Here is a 7,010-nt window from a genome sequence, read left to right as displayed (position 1 = left end):
GAATACTTACTGAGCATTCCTATGTGGCAAAATGTTCATGGTATTCTGGTACAGCATTTAACCAAAAAGATGAAAATCTGTGTCCTCAAGTAAATCATTTTATCATGAGAAAAGACTGACAGTACACAGGATAAAGTATGTATACTATGCCATGCATTTTATTAGGCAATTTCATAGTCTATTTTACATATACTCAGAACAACACTGGAAAGTATAAACTGAGGCTTAGAGAGGATAAATAATTTGTTCCAAATCACACAGCCAAGAGGTAGCAGGGCTAGCATTCAAACAAACCTCCATCTAATTCTAAAGCCAACATTTTTTTACCAGTCAGATCTGTGAATTTTAAGGCATTTTTCAGTTCCAGCCTTGGTAAACCTCATCTTGGAATATGAATCCAATCCAAGGTTGCCAAGGTTGCTACAGGACTGATTGTTTTAATTAATGATTTTTGGAGAACTGACCGGAAGGGTTGTTCATTTTATCATTTTAATTATGTTTTTCAAGGTGTAAACTTAACCTTAAGGCCCTTAGCCTGGGGATAGATATGCCATCCATTAGAAAGGTGGCCTTGGAATTAAACAAAACAGTTCTCTAGTACGGCCGTAGAGTTGCAACTTAATGAGAACATTTATATAAGCTTTTGGAGTGAACTCAGTGCTCACTGGAAATCTACTGTATTCAGTTTTTGCTTTTAATACACACTAATAACTCACAGTGCCCCTAGGAGAGCTTGAGAATTTGGCGTAAAATAAATCATATGGAATTAGTGTCTCTGGATTCATTCCTGATTGTCACAGTTAACAAATTATTGATCTTAAGAATTGTTTATCAAAGGCAAAGTTGGCAGTAAAGTGTAGAAATATGCCATCATTCAAAATTTAATGATGTAAACAGCTAGATTTACTCCAGTCTCACTAGGCTAACTTGCCAGTTTATGACCTGCGCCAATCATAATAAGCAAAGCTGACCTCATGCCAACATGTTGGAGAATAAAGTCAAGTCTATTACAAGGTTTACATTCTATAATTTTGTATTAGGTTGCTCTACTCTTTCCCCATGTAAACAAATGAATTTTTTCACATATGAAGTATATTAAATTCAAAGACTGAATTAGATATGCACTCGGCTCAGACTGTACAACTGTTTATATTCTGAGTATAACCAGTTAAAGCCTTGAGTGCTCTTTTGAAAGGTGATGATTTTTTTCGAAAAATGCCACTGAGAACAACACAGTTTAATATTTTGGCATTACCTTTTCAGAAGTATACAGGAGAAATCCTCACTTCAAATTCACTAACCTGATTACAGACACATATAAAGAAAAGAACTCATCACTAATAACTGTCCTTTGCTGTTGTTCAGTCACTAAGTCATGTCCGACTCTTTGCAACCTTTATTAATTGTGCTTTATTAACTTTCAAATTTTGGTAGAAGTCATCCTATAAGAAAAGCATTGTAACTCAGAAATATCAAGAGAGGAAATTAGCTTCTTTAAATTTTGTTTTTCCTAGTAATTTTAATATCCTCATTTACAATGCCATACTAATGATCAAAATATTTATTTCTATAATGAAAGACAGCCTTTCCCAGAATAAATTAAATGCCTAAGAAACAATGCCTAGGTACACTTAAGGCTGCTTGTTGAATACAGAATGCCAGCAAATGAGACTGAAAGCACTTGAGGAGTGTATTATCCCTTTAGGGTAAAAGCTTATAGAATGATCTCTGATCCACAGTACAGTAGTCCAACAGTTTGATTCTAAGAATTCTTATGTCTTCCAGGTAGGGCTTCATGTCATCTTACTGCGGTGAGTAAAGACTGACAAGTTTTAACATGCAGTATTTTACTTAGGAATCAGTAGTTTCAAAATGGGTAAAATACTTCTCTACTTTTATTATATCTACATATTTCCTTTCCAAAACAAGTTGGCAAGAGTTGAAATTTTTTCATCATCTATTCCAAAAAGAAACAGGTTATATGTGGTTACTAACCTCAACTCAAATTTCAAAATGCAGTGCAAAGGCTAATGTTTAATTATTAGTATCAGAATAGCCCCTAAACTCAACCAAGAAAAGTTGTGTATTTCTTAGTTTCACTCATGTGAGCAGAAAATATTTACAACTTGATTCATTTCAACTCAGTTCAACAAATATTTATTGAACAACAAGGACACGCCAACCATTGTGCTAGCCACTCAAGTGTGAAAGCACAAAGATGAACCTATTACCTCAGCCATTAAAATATGACTAGCAGTGGGAACGAATTTAAGGTTAAAAACAGCTTAGATTTCTCTGTGATGTCTTATTATCATAAGAAAAATAGGTCTCCTAGAATTTTTTGTTTTAAAATGTATGAGAGAAAAAATTTTTAAATAAATCTTCCAAATGGAATGATTAATCATGCATTTAGAAACTGTTTATTTTGTCCAAATAAGCCAAAAGTAGAGAATAAAAATGAAAAACAGAGTGGAAAAATATTCATGGTACTAAGCTATTATTGTCACTCAAACTGGAACATAAAATTTCAAAATTTTATTTTAGGTTAAAAACCACACACAAATATTAAACAAATATTATGCCTGTAATTTGAATGGCATTTTTCTAAATATTCTATAAATAAATAAGTTCTATATGTTAGCAAACTGAATAGAAATTTTCTTCAGTGTGAATTTTGGGGGGTTATATGGAACATTAAAAATACTGGTGAAGGCTTGATGACGGGCATGTGGAGCCACGGAGGCGGTGGCCAGGAGTCGGAGTAGGAGCAGTGGTGACCAGCTGCAGGCATCCTCGCTGTGTCCTCCTGGGGAGGAGGAGGAGCCATCGGTTTCCAACTTCCTGGGGGTCACTTGGAGTTCGGTGAAAGCTGGGAAGAATGTGCTTAAAAGGAAACCTGGGAAGAAGGAGCTCTTCACCTGAAAAATGTTCACTTGGTCTCGGTTGTGAATTCTTTTGTTGAGAAAGAGAATTACCATTTGTCACTATTTTAATGAAAGGAGAGGTGGACCTGACTCATGATTTAGAACCAAAGAATGCAGAGCCTGAAAAGAATGAAAGTTGGGAGTGGGTTCCTTGGAAAGAATTTCCTCCTCTGGACCAGCTTTTCTCGGCACTACATTGTTTAAAGGAACAAGGCTATGATCCTTTTAAATATTTGGATCATCTGGTAAGATATAAAGGAAGTCACCTAGAGGTGAACAAGGAGACTCACTGACTTTTTTTTTTTTTTTTTAATGAATTGGCCAAAAAATTCACTTGGTGTTTTTGTATGATGACTGTAGTAGTGCTTAGTCTCTAACTTCATTGGAAACAATTCTGTAAGATTGTAGTGCAACACCTGTCACAGCAACATGCATTTTTTAAAAGAAACTTATCAAAATTGGTGAATTTGGGGGTAGCCATTGAATCAGAGGGTAAAGTGTCTGCCTGCAATGCAGGAGACCTGGGTTCAATCCCTGGGCTAGGAAGATCCCCTGAAGAAGGAAATGGCAACCCACTCCAGTGTTCTTGCCTGGAGAACCCCATGGATGGAGGAGTCTGGTGGGCTACAGTCCACTGGTTACAAAGAGTCGGACACAACTGAGCTACTTCACTTTCACTTTCTTTATTTTAATATTGAAGATGGAAGAAAAAAAGCAATAATTTTGGCATATTATGCTTGATTATGTCAAGAAAGGTAAAAACACAATTGATACACACACAAAAAAGTTTTGTGCAGAGTATGGAGAAGGTGCTGTGACTGAGCAAACGTGTCAAAAGTCTTTTGCAAGTGTCAAAAGTCTCATGCTGGAGATTTCTCTGTGTATGATGCTCCACAGTCAGGTAGACCAGTTGAAGTGGACAGCAATCAAATCGAGACATTAACTGAGAGCGATCAACATTATACCACATGAGAGATAGCCTACATACTCAAAATACCCAAATCAAGCATTGAAAATCATTTGCACCAGCATGGTTATGTTAATCACTTTTGATATTTGGGTTCGACTTAAGTTAAGCCAAAAGAACCTTTTTGATCATATTTCCACATGTGATTCTCTACTGAAATGTAATGAAAGTGTTCCATTTTTAATATAAATTGTGACAGGCAATGAGAAATGGATACTGTTCAATAATGTGGAATGGAAGAGATCATGGGACAAGCGAAATGAACCACCGTCAGCCACACAAAAGGCTGGTCTTCATCCAAAGAAGGTGATGTTGTGTATATGGTGGGATTAGATAGGAGTCCTCTATAATGAGCTCTTTCCAGAAAACCAAACAGTCAATTCCAAGAAGTACTGCTCCCAGTTAGACCAACTGAAAGCAGCACTCAATGAAAAGTGTCCAGAATCAGTCAACAGAAACTGCATAATCTTTCATCAGGATAACACAAGACCACAAGTTTCTTTGATGACCAGATAAAAATCATTACAGCTTGGCTGGGAAATTCTGATTCCTCCACCATATTCCCCAGACATTGAACCTTCAGATTTCCATTTATTTCGATCTTTACAAAATTCTCTCAATGGAAAAAATTTCAGTTCTCTGGAAGACTGCAAAAGGTACCTGGAACAGTTCTTTGCTCAAAAAAATAAAAAGTTTTGGGAAGACGGAATTATGAAGTTGCCTGAAAAATGGCAGAAGGTAGTGGAACAAAATGGTGAATACACTGTTCAGTTCTTAGTGAAAGTGAAAAATGTGTCTTTTATTTTTACTTAAAAACCAAAAGAACTTCTGAGCCAAACCAATACATAAAAGGCAAATAAGGTCCTGTTAAAGAATGAAAAGTATCTGTATTTCAAAACAACTCCATTTTATCTGAAAAGTCCCCCATGATGGCCAGTTTATTTGAAGTCTCAATATACCCAACACCTTTTCATTCAGTACTTGTAAAAATTTTTCAGACTGTGTCATGAATTGCGTCTCAGATTCACAAAATGTGATAATTGGTGATGTTATAAATGGTAATTCTGCTTTCTGTATTTCTCTGTGGTATTGACTGTGCTGTCAGTGCGTGTGGAGGAGAGTGCAACAGAATTCGTCTTAGTGTTTCAGTTCTAGTAGAGATCCTAATTCAAGTGCTAACACAGTATTCCATTGCAGAATTCATCACCTGTGTTGGTTTTCCTCTTCTGCTTTATTTAAAACAATTTGTTGTTGTTGTTAATATATTTTGGCAGTTCCTGCAACTACAGCAGGCAGGACAGGTCATTAGGGTGTGTTTCTGATTGGGAACCTAAACCTAGGGAAGTGAGACAAACCATCCAGGATCTGTATCCCATTGTTAACAGGCCTTACCATTTTGGATCTCAGTTGATCTCTCTGGAGATTCAACTTTCTTTTATGTAAAATGTGATTAGACTAGGGCAGCTGTTCTCAGTACAGCCCAGAGAAGTCCTCAAGACCCTTTCTAGGATCCTCAGGGTCAAAGTCGGTTTTGTCACACAAAGATGTTGTTTGCCTTTTTCATTCTCATTCTTTGCTGAGTGTACAGAGGAGTCTTCCAGAGACCGCATGTTGTAGGTTACTCGAGTAGAATGACTGCAAAACAGATATGAAAATCTAACTCTCTTCTAGTAAGCTAGATGTGGAAGAAATTGATAAAAATGTAAAACAATGCCATGCTTCTCACTTTTTTTTAAAGAAAAACATCTATATTTTTTATAAAAATTATGTTAACATATAAGTTTTGTGTTATGGGTTTTTGTTATTTGTAAATAAATTAATAAAAGAATTCTTAAAATTTAAAAGAAAACATAAAAAAGATACTGGTGTAAGTTATGGGTCACATTTGCATTAAGTTCTGCATACCATTTTTCTGGGTCCCCTGAGGTCTTTCCATAAGCTTCTAAGGATTACAAACCCTGCTTCGGACATTAACTATCACATTCACCTTGACATTGACTCTGACACTTGATAGCTGCTGTCATACTTTTTCAATATGTTTCAATATTGGTGTCTTATTCATCAATGTCATTAATAGGGTGTTCTTTGTTTCTTATGGTCCAGCCTAATGTCGCTTACTTGCCTTAGAAATACTTGTTGTCTCACTTCAATCATCTTAATATCATGTTCTACCTGATGTTCACATCATTCAGAGTCACTTTCCAGGACAAGCCATCTTGATATTCTCAGTGTGGCTAATATTTCCATCCCTACAGCCTTTAAGACACTGTGTGTGTCTGTGCTTAGTCGCTCAGCCTTGTCTGACCCTTTGCAACCCCATGGACTCTAGCCCACCAGGCTCCTCTGTCCATGGGAATTATCCAGACAAGAACACTAGAGTGGGTTGCTATGCCCTTCAAGACATTGTAGTGATCACAAATTTGTATTTGATTGATAACACTGGTAACAATGACAAATTGCCTGGATATGGGACAAACTGAAGGCAAGAAGATTATTTAGAACTCTATTTTCATTATTTCAATTTGAAAGACAGGACTGGAACAAGGGCAATTATGGACTCAAAGTTGTTGGCTCTTCCATCATCACTATCCTACCACTCACTAGGTTTCATCTCCTGATCTCTGGCTCTCCTGTTTACCATTTGAGGTACCAGATGGTCCTAATTTGGTACAGTTGCAAAGCCTGTATTCTTCCAGTTCATTAACCTTTTCCATGTCCCTTTAATTTTTGGCTTTGCCTTTTCTCTAGACCAATTTTTTGTCTTGAAAAGTGTTGACTGTTGATTCCCTAAAATGGCTGGAATGAAATAAACAGTGGTAGATTAGCTTATACTAGAATTCTGCACAAAGAGAACTTCTGAACTCCCTTTTATGCATTCTAAATATAAATTTTCCAGTATTAAGAGATAACACATATGTAGTAGGCTATGGTCTGCATCCATGCGTGCATACTAAGTCACTCAGTCATGTTTGACCCTTTGTGAACCCATGAACTGTAGCCCATCAGGCTCCTCTGTTCATGGGACTCTCCGGACAAGAATACTGGAGTGGGCTGCCATGCCCTCCTCCAGGGGATCTTCCTGGCGCAGGGCTCAAACCCACGTCTCTTACGTCTCCTGC

The 7,010-nt window shown here is 36.8% G+C and overlaps 1 pseudogene; it reads left to right on the top strand.

Annotated features, from left to right (window-relative positions):
* Positions 1–1,215: 1,215 nt before the first annotated feature.
* On the top strand, positions 1,216–3,217 carry LOC133260178 (nucleotide triphosphate diphosphatase NUDT15-like; annotated as a pseudogene).
* The last annotated feature ends 3,793 nt before the right edge of the window (positions 3,218–7,010 follow it).

The sequence above is a fragment of the Bos javanicus genome, chromosome 14 (genome assembly GCF_032452875.1).
Source record: "Bos javanicus breed banteng chromosome 14, ARS-OSU_banteng_1.0, whole genome shotgun sequence".
Lineage (NCBI taxonomy): Eukaryota > Metazoa > Chordata > Mammalia > Artiodactyla > Bovidae > Bos > Bos javanicus.
The sequence above is the reverse complement of the archived record's forward strand: the minus strand, read 5'-3'. Positions and strand labels throughout refer to the sequence as shown.